This window comes from Chlorocebus sabaeus, chromosome 17 (assembly GCF_047675955.1).
Source record: "Chlorocebus sabaeus isolate Y175 chromosome 17, mChlSab1.0.hap1, whole genome shotgun sequence".
In the NCBI taxonomy this organism is placed as follows: domain Eukaryota; kingdom Metazoa; phylum Chordata; class Mammalia; order Primates; family Cercopithecidae; genus Chlorocebus; species Chlorocebus sabaeus.
This window is the reverse complement of record NC_132920.1, coordinates 11,431,005-11,447,855: the sequence shown is the minus strand read 5'-3', so window position 1 is coordinate 11,447,855 and position 16,851 is coordinate 11,431,005. Positions and strand designations below refer to the sequence as shown.

The 16,851-nt window shown below is 41.0% G+C and overlaps 1 long non-coding RNA gene across 1 annotated transcript in view; it reads left to right on the top strand.

Moving 5' to 3' along the window:
- The window catches only part of LOC103222165 (uncharacterized), a 49,312-nt gene extending 32,994 nt beyond the window's left edge, over nucleotides 1-16,318 (top strand). The window contains exons 2-4 of the long non-coding RNA XR_005242942.2: nucleotides 2,409-2,453; nucleotides 12,950-13,022; nucleotides 16,220-16,318. This is a non-coding gene — a long non-coding RNA (uncharacterized lncRNA). The remainder of the gene's footprint in view (nucleotides 1-2,408; nucleotides 2,454-12,949; nucleotides 13,023-16,219) is intronic.
- Nucleotides 16,319-16,851: the final 533 nt, after the last annotated feature.

Below are 16,851 nucleotides of genomic sequence, written 5' to 3'. Positions count from 1 at the left end.
TGTATTCATCTGGTTTTCCTCATGCCTCTCTGGAAGTTTCTTCTGTCTTCTCTGCTGGAGTCTCCTCTTCAGCTTAACCTTGAATATGTTGAAGGACTCCCAGGACATAGCTCTAGGCCAGCCTCTCTACGTACATTGTCTCTCCAGTGAAATAGTCTGGTCCTAAGGCTTGAGATGTCATCAATATGTCAGGGACTCCCAGACTCTCCTTTTCATCCCTGGCCTCTCTCCAGGGCTCCAGACTCAGATATCCAACTCAGTATCTCCATTAGGTTCTTTAACTGGTGTCTCAAATATGAATTCATTCTCTCCTACCTTCTAACCTATTCCTCTCCCAGTCCTTTCAGTCTCAGGTAACAGAATCAACTACCCACCCGGGGACTCAATACTTGATTTTTCCTTTCTAATACATCAGTGGGTCTGGTGGCTCTGTCTTCAACGCATATTTCAAATCCACCTGCCTCACCCATCTCCATTGCTGTCACACTGATCTCAACCACCACCATCACTTCCTTGGATGACCACAATTGTCTCTGCATGTCCGTCTGCTTCTACTTTTCCCTCCACAATCCATTCCCACACAGCAGCCAGAGAAGTGTTTTTAAAATATAAATCAGATCATGTCATTTCTGTGCTTGAAAGCATCCAGATATTTCCTTTCCAAAAGCACTTAAAATACAATGTACAGCTTTCCCCCAATTTACAGTACTCTAGTTGACTTAGACCCTATGAAACTCCATTTCGCCTTGTACCATTCGCTCCCTGCTCCCTGTATCCCAGCCATTTTGACTGTCTTTTTCCTCCTCCAATATGCCTTCCACTTCTGGGTGCTTACATATTCTTTCCCCTTTGCATAAAGTTGGGCCCTTCTCATTTGTCAGATCTTAATTTAGATGTCACGGCCAGCTCCTTGGAGCAAACTTCCATGATGACTCTTTCAAAGCAAGTGCCTCCTCTCATCACCATGCCTGGTTCATTCCCATTAAAGCTCTTACCGTAATTATAGGCTTATTTTCTCATTTATTCTTGTCCATCCCCCGCAAGAATGTGAGCCCCATAACAGCATGGACTTGCTTGGTCTTGTTCATCCCTGCATCGCTGCTGCCTAGAACAATGTCTGTCCACACTAGGCATTCAATAAACATTTGTTGAATGGATCAATCAGTTTTTAGATTACTCAAGCCATTTGTTTTTCCTTGATTGCTTGACAATCTACTTGTTGGCAAAGTATCCCTCTATTAGAGGAAATAACATGCTTCATTTTCACCTTAAACATGTGTTCAAAGAGGACATAGGATTGTAACAGGTTAGAGGGAGTTCTTCGCTTTTAAGTCTGAGCTTTTAAGTAGTATATCCCTTAATGATGGCAAATAATTAAAGATTAAGTTATGAGACCAATCAGATTTCCACTAGCAAACATCACCAAATATTTTCTATTTTTCATCCCTTTTGTGAATTTTGTTTTATCTGACTATAAACATAGTCATAACTATGAAAGCTGTTGCTTAAATATAATTTTCAATTGTTGGCATTCTAGAAATTTTACAAAATTCACATTTGTGATTATTTCAAATTCATTAATCTCAAGACTGTGATGCTAACTCTTATTCTCAAGAATTATAAAGTAAAGATGATGATATGGAATGTATTGCTACAATGCCTTGGGATATGAAATTGTATCTATAAAACACTGATGTAATGCTATGAGCTCATATTATAAATAGATACTAAATCATCTGTGCTTTGTGGAACATTGTATCTTTATAATATCTTTTGTATATAATTCTAAAGAAAAAATAAAACAAAGTTGCAACTAACAGGTGCGTTGCTTCAAACATACAACTCTTGGCATTCCAACATTCTGACTCCAGGAAATGCCTGCAAAAGCTGGTAGTCAGCTTAAGATAGCACATTTAGTAACAAAGTAATTTTAGAAATCAATTTCAGAGGAGAAATAGAAGACAACATTTTCTGTAATATGCCGTCTTGCTTCAGTATGAAGTGTTGACATTGTTTTATTTTTTAAAGTGAAAGCAAAGGATCGAAAATAAGTATGTTGTGAAAATTCAACATAAAATACGTTGAAAAATTTTAAGATAAATTTTAAGATAGCATGTTTAACACTCTAGAAAATAGAAAAGAATAAAGTACCTCTAAAACGTCTTGGGGGGAAAAAAAGTAAATGTAAAACTTTGCTGATCAAGATAAAGATCCAATGTAAAGTACTCTTTTATTGGAAGAAAAAAGAAAAAGAGAAAAGAAAGGGCTAAAGAAAGACAGGGTTTGATTAAGAGGTGCCACGCCTGAGCTAGTTTAAGTGGTTGAACTCAATCTCCTGAGCTGTGCAATCAGAAAAATCATAGTCAGTCTTTGTTAATCATTTTTCTCTGCGTTTCCATATTTTGCAGGAGTCTTCAGCCATGAAAAGTGTGAAAGCACGGTCAGGATTACAGGTACAGCCGGAGCTCAGCGAGGGGCTAAGGTCAGAGTGGACTGGAGACGTTGAGGACTATTTTCTGGGAGGGGCTGGTCTGCAGCTCAATCCTATTGGATGCACACTGATTTTGATAGAGAGAGAAAGAAGTGGGTGGTGAGGCAAGATGGGAAGATAGAGACACGTACAAAACAAAAAGCAGTTAGAAAAACTAAGTTAGGCTTTCCTACCTCCAGGAAAAAGGGTTTAAAAGGGCACTCCGAAGGAAACAGGCAACATTTAGTATAGTCAAAGAAGTGGAATGGGATGAAACTATGGTGGGTTTTGAGTTGCAGCTGGTATGGACAGGCAGTAAGAGGCTTCTGGAAACGTCAAGCAAGGGTGGTATCAAGGCGGTGGTGTTTCAGGAAGGGAAACGCTTGTCAGTGTCAGGCTAGTTGCAAGGACATAAGCTTGGAGTCATTCCTTGATACCATTTCTGCAACTGGGATGTGAAGTGTGGTAAACTGGAGATCTGCATTCTGATGGTAATAATTTTAATAGAGATAAAGGAGTAACTCCAAGAGGCAGTATATGGTATTTTACTTAATTCTCATAATAGCCCCCTCCAAATAGGTATTATTATTCCAATTTAGAGGTAACTGAGTCTCAGTGATTTATTAAATAAGTTACTCAAGGTTAAACAGTGGAAGCGAGGTTCAGAACTGGCAGATTCAATGAGTGGTGGATGAGGATGAACTGAAGTGTTTTTATTAGCATGTTTTATAAAACTGATTTTTATTTTTTATTTTCCTTATTTCTCCTAGGCCTGGGAGCCTAAAATTGGTTTCTGTACATATGTATATCAAAGATAAGTGCTGGGTAGGTAATGCCAAAAGTGAAAAAGGATGGCTAGGTTTTTTTTAGTTTGAAACTAAGTATTTGGTTTGACATAAATCAAAGATGAGTATCTGATAATAAACAACAGTCTAATAAAGACTGATAATAGGCGATTACCATCTGGTTAAGGCAAGCACCCTTCACTAGGTTTGCTCCAAGTGTGTCCCTCTGGGTAATGGTGACCCTGAGCTGAGAGTAATCGCAACCAGAGGTCTCAAGAGCACCTGCTCTGAGCAATATTGCAGTGCTGAGTGGAACCCGGGCAGCCCACCTGGCTAATTCAGAAGCAGCACAGCATCAACTTGCAACGCTGGGGTGAGAGGGCAAAGCTGAGCTGAGAGTTGAAAATACAGCTCAAGTTTTAGAAATCCAGATTTTTAAAACTGGGAAGCCCTCTTTCTAAAGAAAAACAGAAGCTCGCAGTTTTGTTTCATTAGCCACCGGTGCCTTGGAGCTATGAACTTTCCCCCACTTCGGAAATGTCTCTGGAAAATTCATTTCATGCTTGTCTACTCCAGTAAAATCCTTGATTGAACTGTTACAAAACAGGAGGCTTGGCCCCGGGAATGTGAGAAATCACCCGATACGGTGGAGCTAGTGGGCATCCTCAGGAGCCCCGGGCTTCTGACCTTGGGTTTACCTGTCATCTTGGACCGTGACCTTCTCCCAGCAGAGGGGACTTTCTGATTGTTCCCGTGCCACGGGACAGGGAAGTGGACAGAGCACACGTATCACATTCTTTGACACCCTAGAAAATATCCCCTAGCTGAGGGAAGGCTGTTGGTGCCCTGGCTCCAAGGCTCTGCATTCACCAGCATCTGAGCAACAGTCTTGGAGACTTACTTGGTAACTATCAAATCTCTCTGAAGGCCTCACCTTGTGTTTTTTCTCGTATAAAGACGAGTCTTCATCCATTACCTTATTGCTGTGAATGCTGCTCTTAAAAGAATGTAGTGAACATCCCTGTCTCCTCTGGTGTAGATTTTTACCCAAAGATCTTTGAGTAGATTCTTGGGCAGCCACCTGCTCATTTCCACCGCACTCGTTTCAGAACCCAACTCCTCAAGTTCTCACCCTCTCACTCTCAGAAAATGATTGAATTTCTACTTCCCCCAAGAAAAAGTGTGGATTCTCAATAAGAATGGATTGAGCATCTGCTTAAGAAGCAGGAATTGTGCTAAGTTCTCAGAATATGGAGAAAAGTAAACATCATCTCTGCCCTGGATAGGCTTATGGCTTGGAGAGGAATAGGCATGAAGACACATACTGGTGTCAAACTTTGTAGGTGAATTTAATGGATAGAAATACAGGGGGCAGGGTAGGGGAGGGGTCGGCATTTCCACTTAGGAGGGGAGGACAACCTTCCTAAGGGCTACTTGGGATGGACATCGTAAATTCCCCTCCCTCTGCTCCCTAAATAATCCATAGCTGTATGTTTTCCTAACATCTTTCTCCCTGTCTTAGAAGAGGTGTCTACAGTTTCCTAAGGTACCTTTACGTATCTCTTAAAGATGAACTTCATCTTCTAATGTAAAAGTGGGGCAAAAATTACAAAAGTATTATCAACAACAACATAGAAAAAGTTAAGAAAGAAAAATATCTACCATTACCCAACTGACTTTTTAATAGCCCTGCCATGGTTCCTTTTTGTCTGTTTTAATCTGTATTTTCCTCTATGGTTTTAAAAAGCGGTAACCAGAACCGCCTGTGTTCATTGCTCATCCTCTATGCCCTCCTTTGGGACCTGACCTGACCTCCTGACCTCGTGATCCGCCCGCCTCGGCCTCCCAAACCGTGCTGGGAGTACAGGCGTGAGCCACCGCGCCCGGCCAATTCCTTCGTTTATTAAATCTTTTCTGCTAATTAAAATGGAGTAGCAACACAAGTATCCACTGATGGGAGAACGGATAAGGAAAATGTGGTCTGTACATACAATGGAACGTTATTCAGCCTTAATAAGGAAGAGAATTCTGACCCATGCTACAACATGCACGCACCTTGAGGACATCTCAACCTGTTTAAATCAAAGGATTTAATCCGCACTGCAGCACACAGCTTATTTGTGATCATTAAGTGAAGTCGTGAAGAGGGGAACAAATGTGTACTCAGAGACGCAGCCAATGTCATCCCTATGTGAGACGTGCTTATTGGCTTGTGTGTTAAAGAGTGACTGGACTCCTATTCCTGTAGGCTGAGGTTTCTCTAAACTCCAGTTCTGCCTTCCCAGTCAACAGAGGCTAAAGATACTAAGGAACATTTTTCGTTTTGTTCCTCTCTGTACATAGTCTTTCAGGCACCCAGGTTTTGCAACTTCACTACCTCTCCTTTGCTATTGTTAGGAATAAATACCAGGGAGGTGGTGAGGGGACCAAAGAGCATACTGAAAAGGGGATGAGACAGGAGAGAGGATGACAGATCCAAAGCTCGGGGTGGGGAAAGAGCTTACTGGAATGATTTAAGACCCAGAAAAAGATGAAGACAGATACCCTGGGTGAATGTATCAGAGACTAGAGGCTGGTGAATCACCTCCAGAAAACCTGTGCCTCAGGCCTGAAAGAAGCAGAATTCCTAAAGTCAGCCAGAGGAAGACCAGTCTGATGGTTCACAGAGGTGACCCAAGGAGGCAGCCGGCACAGAGGCCGGGTAGGAAGTGCCGCAATACTGGCTGGCCCCTGGCAGTGCAGGAGAATCATCTGGAGCTTTGGGAGAATGCCAAGGCCTGGAGAAACACATATCTGTTATGAAGTTCAGAAACAGGCAGAAGTAAATAATATATGTTTTAGATATACATACATTTGCATATAGGTATAATAAAAGCATTTTCAAAACAAAGATGTAAAAATTCAGGGTCATGTTTACCTCTGGTGTAGGTAAATGAATGCATTGCTTGAGGATCACATGGATAATGAACTTATTATGATGTCCTGGCTCTTAAAGCAGGTGGCAGGTTCACGGGTATTTCTTACATTATTAAAATCAGACTATATGAAAGATGTGTCCATGCAGTGGTGATGCCTGTGCCATGAATCAAGATTCGAACTTTTCCAGTTCTAAGCGCCTGAGATCTGATTTAGAAATTTACTAATGCTACTATTAAAAAAATTAGGACGGCTACTATTAGGCCATCCTAATTTGGATGGCTACTATTAAAAACATTAGAAAATAAGTGTTGGTGAGGATGTAGAGAAGACAGAACCCTCATGCACTCTTGGCGGGAATGTACAATGGTGCATGCAGCAGTGTGGAAAATAGTGTGTGGTTCCTCAAAAAATTAAACATTGAATTACCACATGCTCTAGCACTACCATTTCTGGATATATATCTAAAATAATCACCACGCGCGGTGGCTCACGCCTGTAATCCCAGCATTTTGGGAGGCTGAGGCGGGTGAATCACTTGAGATCAGGAGTTTGAGACCAGTCTGGCCAACATGGTGAAACCCCATCTCTACTAATAATACAAAAATTAGCCAGGCGTGGTGGTGGGTACCTGTAATCCCAGCTACTTGGGAGGCTGAGGCAGAAGAATTGCTTGAACCCAGGAGGCCAAGGTTGCAGTGAGCTGAGACTGCACCACTGCACTCCAGCCTGGGCAACAGAGTGAGACTCTGTCTCAAAAAAAAAAAAAAAAAAAAAGTAAATAAAATAAAATAATTGAAAATGGGGTCTTTTCAAGATGAGAGAGTAAGACTTCCTTTATTCAGAGTTAGCCTGGTCCCCAGCACAAGGAGTCACCTTCTTGACGAGTTCAATTGTCTCTGGGGTTTCTGTCCATGTCCTGGAAAAGCTGTGCTCTCTAAAGACCAAAGATGATGGATGAAGTGATCTGCTGTGTTTGCCTCTTGGGGAAATCACATGAGTCCATGGGAAGAGAGTTGGGATATTCCTTCCTGTGGTTCTTTGGTTGTAACGTTAAAATTTCCCCCCTCCCAGTCAGGTCTATGTGTCAGGACCTTTCCAGTTCAACCAAGGCCAAGAACAAATGGACAGACAAGACGAATGAATTGAAATGAAATGTTCTCTATGCCATTGCATTGGGACCCAGAAGTTGAGTCCGCTGAATAAATTTAAAAGATGGCATGGGCAGGGTGCAGTGACACTCTGTGTTTAAAAAAGACAAAAACAAAAAATAGTATGATGTTTGTAAGTAAAGAAAAACTCTCAGTACTCACAGTGAATTTTTTATGGTTCAAATGAAAAATATTGGCGGGGCGCGGTGGCTCATGCTTGTAATCCCAGCTCTTTGGGAGCCCAAGGAGGGCAGATCATGAGATCAGGAGTTCAAGACCAGCCTGTCCAACATGGTGAAACCCCGTCTCAACTAATAATACAAAAATTAGCCAGGTGTGGTGGTGTGTGCCTGTAATCTCAGCTACTCAGGAGGCTGAGGCAGGAGAATCACTGAAACCTGGGAGACGGAGGTTACAGTGAGCCAAGATTGTGCCACTGCACTCCAGCCTGGGCAACAGAGCGAGACTCCATCTCAAATAATAATAATAATAAATAAAAATTAAAAAAGAAAAAAGAAAAAGAAAAATATTATAACAGCTTAGAGTTAGTCTCAGAAAATAAAGAAGGTTCTCATTTGAGAAGCAAACGTTCACTATTACTGGAGTGAATTGGAAATCAGAGTTAATTAAACTGTCTTCTTGGAGGCTTCAATCTATTAAATAACATTTAAACATAATTTCTGGGCTGTGTGCGGTGGCTCATGCCTGTAATCCTAGCACTTTGGGAAGCTGAGGTGGGTGGATCACCTGAGGCCAGGAGTTTGAGACCAGCCTGGCCACCATGGTGAAACCCTGTCTCTACTAAAAATACAAAAATTAGCCGGGTGTGGCAGTGGGCGCCTATAATCCCAGCTACTCGGAAGGCTGAGGCAGGAGAATCGCTTGAACCTGGGTGGGTGGAGGTTGCAGTGCGTCGAGATGATGCCATTTCACTCCAGCCTGGATGAAAGAGTGAAATTCTATCTCAAAAAATAAAAATAAAAAGTAAACATAATTTGTAGGAATTTTTAAATCCCGAAATTCTTTCCTGTGACACCCAAGCCACCTACCAACCTGTTCCTTAGGGTTTTTAAGCAATAAAGTCTTTTTTTGTTTCATAAGTTGGGTGACCTCAGTGCTCCCCATTTCTCCCTCACACACGTGCTCTTTGCGGAAACATGGGTATGTCCTACATCCACACCCACACGGCTGGCCTGTCCGTGCCCTGGGTCTAAAAGAAACCCCGGCATTTAAGGTTGTTTTCTTTTTCCTTTAAATCATTATCTTAATGTTGAATCCAAAGCCCAAACAAACATGATGCCAGGGCGAGGCACAGCAGGGCCATTGGAAGGGATTAGATTTCTTTAAATTACAAAAACAGTAAAAGCAGGAGGCCTTTAAAGTCAACATTTAATAATTTGAGTCATGCTCATGTTTTTGCTCCTTGGCTTAAAAAAACAATATTGCCAGAGTTGACTCCAAACCTCCTTAGCAATGCCTGTGACAGTTGAGAGAGGTGTGCAAACACCAAGTTGCATCTAATGAAGGGCCCCCTGCCCTTTGGATCCGGGCCAAGGCTGGAAGTTCTGAGACTCTTGAGAATAATGTTTATTCTCTTTGCTCACAGGAAAACAAAGAATAGTATGTTAAATGATATTTTTATTTAATAGTTTTTAAATGTTGTCTTAGTCCATTTGCATTGCTATAGTGGAATGCCTGAGGCTGGGTAATTCATAAAGGAAACAGATTTATTTGGCTGATGGTTCTGCAGGCTATGCGGGAAGCATGGTGTCAGCATCTGCTCAGCTTCTGGTGAAGTCCTCAGGAAGTTTCTACTCATGGTGGAAGGTGAAGCGGGAGCAAATAAGTCACATGACAAGAGAGGAGGAGGCCAAAGAGAGGGGAAGGAGGCAGCAGACTTCTCTTAACAACTAGATCTTGCAGGAGCGAAGAGTAAAAACTCACTCCATCTTGTGAGAATGGCATTAAACCGTCCCAAGGAATCCACCTCATGACCCAAACACCTCCCACCAGGCCCCATCTCCAGCAATGGGGATCACATGTCAACATGAGACTTGGAGGGGACAAACATTCAAGCTATATCAAAGATTCACTATTCTGAACAACAAAAAAATGAGGATAAGTGAACAGATCTGCCACCAACACTCTACCAGCAAAATTGTCTCTGAACTATTTAGTTCCAGGAGCAGCAACATCAGCATCACTCAGGAAGTTGTAAGAAATGCAGATTCTCAGGCCCCTGCCTGGACTTAGTGAATCAGAAACTCCAGGGGTGGAATCCAGAAACAGGTGCTTTATCAAGCCTTCCAGGTGGTTCTGAGGCAAGCCCGAGGCTGAGGACTGTTGGTCTCACACAATCCACTATGTGAAAGACCCGAGGTGTCTGCGTATAAGCCAACCATAAGGCACTGCTTCATTGCTTACTGATGAGACAGGTGAACCAATAGGATCTCAGAGAACCTGACCCATATTGCTAGCATTTTGTTTGTTTGTTTTTGTTTAATTGAGACAGTCTCGCTCTTGTTGCCCAGGCGGAGTGCCATGTGACGATCTTGGCTCACTGCAACCTCCGCCTCCTGGGTTCAAGCGATTCTCCTGCTTCAGCCTCCCAGGTAACTGGGATTACAGGCATGTGCCGCCATGCCCAACTAATTTTGTATTTTTAGTAGAGACAGGGTTTCATCATGTTGGTCAGACTGGTCTCGAACTCCTGACCTCAGGTGATCCACCCATCTCGGCCTCCCAAAGTGCTGGGATTACAAGTGTGAGCCACCTCCCCGGCCTACCATGTTTTTCATGCCAGGGGAAAGAGAATCATGTGGAGGTGAATACACTGTTTCGTTTTGTTGTTTTCAGCCAAGGCCCATTGGTGTAAAATATATAAAATCAACTGAGTGTCACAAAAAGGTAAAAAACAAACACACTTAGATGATCTTTTTTTTTCTTTGCAATAGGAAACGTAACATACTTAATTTTCTTTCTCTTTTCCAGTTAACTGTGAGAAACATAAGACAAAGCCAGGAAAGATAACTCAGTTTTCTATCATGGTTAATTAAAAGAGAGACAACAGATTTTCAAAGGTGCTGATTTTCTTGAAGGGCAAAGACTTTCATTCTATCTCTTTAGTATCCAGCCCACTCCTTAGTTTGAAATAGTTGTCCAATAAATATTCACTGAAATTATGGCAAAATGTAAATAAGAGCAAGGAAACAAGTAAAAAGAAAAAACATAGAAAAACAGCCCAGAGAGAAATATAAACATGAGATAAAGAAAAAAAAATGATAGAAACATATACAGAGAGAAAGAAGACAACAAGGGGAAAATAAATAAAAAAATGACAGAGGTAAAAAGCAAAGAGATGACACCTTGAGATGCAAAAGACTAAACTGATTTATAAATTATAGGGGCAAGGCTCATGATCTTCCAGTTCAATAATCTAGCTACTAAGGAATGCAGTATTTCCCTTTTAAAAAATTATTTATGAAAACCCTTGTCCCAAAATGCTGGCCAATGTCAAAGCCCAAGAAGTAGATTCTTAGGGACTCTCCCTACTGGGAGGAGCACGTTTTGTCAAATGGAGATACTGGATCTAATATGAGTTACTGTCCCAGGGTGATCAAACCAAGGAGGGTGACTAGCTATGAGAAATGGGGCAGATTCTCGTATGAAGAGAAGAAGGGAAGGGAGATTTTGGTTCTTTTAAAATATTCCACTTTGGGGAGAATATTTCTCAGAGTTTCAACTGCAGCTGTTTCACAGATATGTAAGCATGGGAAACATGGCTCAGTGGACCAAAGTCTGTGAATTCTCACCTTGAACCGCAATTCACTGCTAACCTCTCAGCCAGTCAGTATCCTATCTCATGCTTAGTTTTGTCTCTAAAATGGGAATAGACTCTAATATTGTAAGGTTCAGAATAACCAACAAAATTGGTCCTGAGAACTTAGAGATGCAAATAGTAATTACCTTTTAAAATTTGTGAATAGTGTTTTATAGCAGTAACCTAATAGTTCAAGAGTGATTGTAGGCAGAGTTGGCCTAAGGGAAAAATATGATCTGATATAAATGTTGACAGGAGACATCCAGTCACTCCAAAGGAGGGATATGGTTGTTCAAGAAAAGATCATCAGAGCCAGGCGTGGTGGCTCATGCCTGTAATCCCAGTACTTTTGGGAGGCCAAGGGGAGTGGATCACTGGGTCAAGAGATCGAGACCATTCTGGCCAACATGGTGAAACCCCGTCTCTACTGAAAATACAAAAAAAATTTAGCTGGGCATGGTGGTACGCTCCTGTAGTCCCAGCTACTTGGGAGGCTGAGGCAGGAGAATCACTTGAACCTGGGAGGTGGAGGTTGCAGTGAGCCAAGATCACATTACTGCACTCCAGCCTGGCGACAGAGCGAGACTCCGTCTCAAAAAAACAAAAAAACAAAAAAAAAAAAGAGAGAGAAAGAAAAGATATCAGAAAGCACAAACTACCATAATACACAACAAGAGCCATGTCTTAAAAGTTGTAGGACTTCATCCGTTTCCAGGTAAGGGAAGTTTTTCCAGTTAACACTTTCCTTCAGTAAAGCACCAACCTTCTATGCAGCGTTACTGGAGGCTGGACATGCATTTTGCCAACTGGAAATCAACAAGAGAGTCCAATGAAGAAAAACAACCCACACTTCCATTCCGACCTTTCACACTAATCAAATGTCCTTATCTCTCTGTAGGCTGGAACTTCCAATAATGTGGATAACAACATATTTCGTCCACAAACAGAAAATAGAATCCATCTTATAGACAGTTCCATAGCTTCTTAAGCTTTTTTGAACTTGCCATTCTTTTGATATTTAATGGAAATCAATCACTAAACATCATACAGAGGAAACAAATTGAAGAGTTAAACTTTTTGCTCAAAGAAAAACATTGCAAAGAAAAGAGGGGTAACAGTGAGAAACAACATGGAAATATTTGTTGTCTACACATGTATGGAGATGCAAGTATATCCACATAGAGAAATATGCTATCGTTTAATCTCAGTGAAGAAACGTCTTTATCTTCCTTTTAAGAGTGGCAGATCTGAATTTCTGTGCATCTCATATTGGTCTCTTGGCGGCTTACTGTGTACATCTTCAAAGCCAAGAGTACTGGGGCAACGGGAAGACATTTTTCCTTGTGTAATATTATCCTAACAAGTGTGGCTATTATTGAATCAATTAAGCTTATAAGGATCATTTTTGAATCAACTTATCTAACTGTACAAATAATATCTAAGCTTCCATGTGAGTATTATTTTTTAATCAAAAAAATGTACTTACACCATTTTCTATTGATCAAATTGTTACACTATTTTTTAAAAATAAAAAGAAGAGGCAAGACTTTGATTATGTGATGGCTAAAATGTAATGATGACCTTGGGTGAAGCCTGGGAGACAGCACTTCCCTTGCTGACTTATGACAAATATTCAAAGGCATGGAATTCTGGGGCGAAGGGAAAGAGACTGTAGGTTTAGCCCATTAATAGAGTCCCTGTCTTGTCATTTAAAGCTCTTTCTTCGCTTGAAGAAAACACAAGGTTGATTTTACTAGGACCTATTATTAGGTTTCCAACATCACATGTCTCTTGCATTTGTGAACAGATTTTGGCAGAATGCAAAAGAGGGAGGAGGCAATCCAAATGTTAATTTCCTTGTACACGAGAAAAATAAAGTGGTAAGTATTCATATTTAATGGCAATAATTTTAAAAAGTGTTTATGCAACATATGCCTTTATGAAAATGTATTTCTGGTTTTTTTTGTTTTTTTTTTTTTTGAGGCAGAGTCTCGCTCTGTCTCCAGGCTGGAGTGCAATGGCACGATCTCAGCTCACTGCAACTTCCGATTCCCTGGTTCAGGCAATCCTCCTGCCTCAGCCTCCCGAGTAACTGGGATTACAGGCACGGGCCACCATGCACAGCTAATTTTTGTATTTTTAGTAGAGACGGGGTTTCACCATGTTGGCCAGGATGGTCTCTATCTCCTGACCTTGTGATCTGCATGCCTTGACCTCCCAAAGTGCTGGGATTACAGGCATGAGCCACCACACCCGGCCAACATATTTCTGTTTTTTGAGATCATATTCTTCTTTTGCCCCAAAAGACTGAAGAGAACTAACATTTATTGAGTACTTACTATAAGCTAAGCACTTTACAACATTATTTTCTTAATTTTCCACAACTGAGTTATGTGAATATTATTATTCTCATTTTCACATAAGGAAACTGAAGCCAAGAGAATAAAAACTTGGTCACTGTTATCAAAGAGCCGCTGGCTGAGTTGGGATTCCAATTAGTCGTGTGCAATTTAAAAACCATAGGACTTTCTATTTTATGTTGTTGCACCATTTTTAAACAATATTGATTTGGAGTTCTAAGATGTCTCCTCTCATTGTTGATTGTCAAAAAACCCAGTCATGCACTTTCTCAGATACATCTATCCACATATATCCCCAGTGTCATGGTCAAGTGTGTGAACTCTGGAGTGAAACTACCTGCATTCAAACACCAGCCCCAACTGGCTTCACACACTAGGCAAGGGACTTAACCACCCAGACTCATTTTCCCATTTGTAAAACAGTTATGATGATGATAGTGTACGTAGCTTAAAAATGGGGTCTAGAACATTTTAAACACTGTGCAAGTGTTAGCCACGACTGTTCTATCAATAAGGGTGGAACTTTTGGGTAATATTCATTCAGTGTATCTTGGCTGGAACAGTCTGGGCAATGAAAATTTAGTGGTAAGGAGGCCAAGATTTAAATTTACATAAACTTTTAGACTGGTTCCCTTTCTTTCTGCTCCATGCCTACAGATTCTCTAACTCCACTCAGCTATATTAATGAGTATCATGGGTCCAAAGGGATCCCTGAATTAGAACAATCGTATGCTCTCTACAAAAGACGTGACTTATTGAGGATCATAGAGTGGGTTAGTCATGCAATGGAATATGAGCCTTTTAGTGTTAGAATTAAATACACTGATTCTATGCCCCCATTCATAGCAGCATCATTCACAGTCTCCAAAAGGTGGAAGCACCCCACGTATCCATTGACAGGTAAATGGTAAACCACATGTGGTATATTTATACAATGGAATATTGTTCTGCCTTTAAAAGAAGGGAAATTCTGACGCATGCTACAACATGGATGTACCTTGAGAGCAAAATGCTCAGTGAAACAAGTCAGTCACAGAAGAACAAACACTGTATGATTCTGCTTACATGAGGTACCTAAAGTAGGCACATTTGTAGAGACAGAAAGTTGAATGGCAGTTGCCAGGGGCTGTGGAGAGTGGGAAATGGGAATTGCCTAATGGGGATTGAGTTTCAGTTTTGCCAGATGAAAGAGTTCTGGAATTGGTTGCACAACACTGTAAACATACTTAACACGACTGAAGTATACACTAAAAAAATGGTTAAGATGGTACATTTTATGTTACGTGTATTTCACCACAATTTAAAAATATTGTTTGAATACTGATTTCATTCAAACCAACTATGGCGGTCACAGTGGCCACCAATTAGCGGGAGGGTATTCTGTTGTTAGTGATCTGTGAGACCTGATGAAATTATCAATGCTTTTCCCTGTCAGCAGCCAATCTCAGTGATATGCTGCAGCTGTTGCCTGTATTCCCCAGTACGAGAAAGAGTCTGGGCCACCCACCTTTGGCCTTTGATTCTTTGCTAGGGGAGCCACACATAGGACCTTGAATTAAGGAGGATGTGTGGAGAAAATGCGTGTATGCCTCCCTGAGAAGGTCACCCTGCTGAGCCACTTTACGTATGGGAGAATGAGTGGCAGCGTTAAAACCTTCCATGTAGGTCAATAGTGTCAAATCTCATGGTTGTCAAACGGAACGTTTTTGTTTCTGATGACATCTTTGGCACTCTAGGAGATAGCCTAGGGTCTCTGTATTTGAATCTATGTTTTTTCATGGCTTATAAATGTCAAGTCTACAGTTTGGAACCTGGGCAATTTCCTCAAGCAGAAAATGCTTGCACTCTCTCATTAATTAGGACCTGTTTAGAGATCTATGATCAGTGGTTTCGATATGAGCCCTTTAGGTTAGAATTGCTGCCTATCAATTCTTTTAAAGTGTGTTTAAATTACACTAGTTTTTGTGAGTTGCAGATCTTTCATGTTTTCCAGGTGAGAGGGAGAAGGAGGGAGGAAAAACATTTCATGTTTCAACACAAATGAGTCTCCTTCAAGTCCAGTGTATTAATTAACAACTGGTTAACCTTAAAAATTGTAGTATAGTGCAAACAGGAATCTATTTATTTTCACTAATTAATTCATTTATTTAGACATTAGTATGAATTCTTTATTCTTCCCTCTCTGACTGCCTACACACTTCCACTCACACACACACACACATACAAGGAAATTTAATTTGTATTAAATTATCCATCATATATTACAAGGAAATTTAATTTGAAACAACCACAACTTACACCACTAAAAGAGTAGACACTTTATCTCTGATACCTTTGACACCTACTATTACAGGCTTATTTCAAGAACACAATTTTCAAATACATTGTAGTTGGCTCTACAAAAATCAAAATGCAAAATGACAGGTTTTTTTTTAAACCTCAAATGTCTCATGATTCAAACCCTCTTGAACAGTGTAGGCCACTCTGAAGATCAAGTGCCACCTGTTACGGGAAAGGGTACAAAAGACCTTTGACCTGTCTGCTGCTGGGGAGTTTTGGCCACATCTGGGATTTCCATCAGCACTCACCTTCTTCAGCCCATGAAGAGGCCATGGCAGGTGTTGGTTAAAGAGGGGAAGTTGCTTTCAAAAGACTGAGATGAAAGAACTACTGGAATCAAATAGTTTACTGTAAAGACTGATTTTTCTTTTGCACAGTCCTAAGAAATGACCTGTCCTTGGCCTTCCAAGATCTTGCTTCCAGAATATCAACCTGTCAGGACTGGAAAGAAGCAAAAGCAGGTGAGACCATCCGAGGCGATCAGAGGGTCTTGATGGCAAAAACAAAGTGACTCTATCCCTTTCCCAGACCCCAGACTCCCAGCTATGGTGGGACTAAGAATGCTGAATGCTGGTTCTCAGGCCAGTGAACCTAAGAAACTGAAGAGTGCGAAAAGTGCTCTTGGCAGGAACTATTTTAGTAGTGCTCAAAATACTTTTAATGAGAAGGGGAAGCAGGAACTTCAAATAAAGTTTCTCTTTTGCATTCCACCAAGAGCAGATGTTTGCTTTATTCAAAGAAAAGTTTCATGGGGGTGATTTCATGCATAGCTAAGAGCAGTAGTAGGGTTTTTTAGCTGTTAGAGCTGGGGTTGATTTACATAATCAGGGTATTACCGCTCCTGTGGCTTTCTACCTATATGCTATTAAACTCGTGTGTGTGTGTGTGTGTGTGTATATATATATGTGTTCATAACGCTGGAATCAAGTAAAAGATCCACCATTATTTCCTCATCATTCTTGGGAATATTTACAATATCAGGGCTGCTCTCTTATCTTGCAGTTGTAAT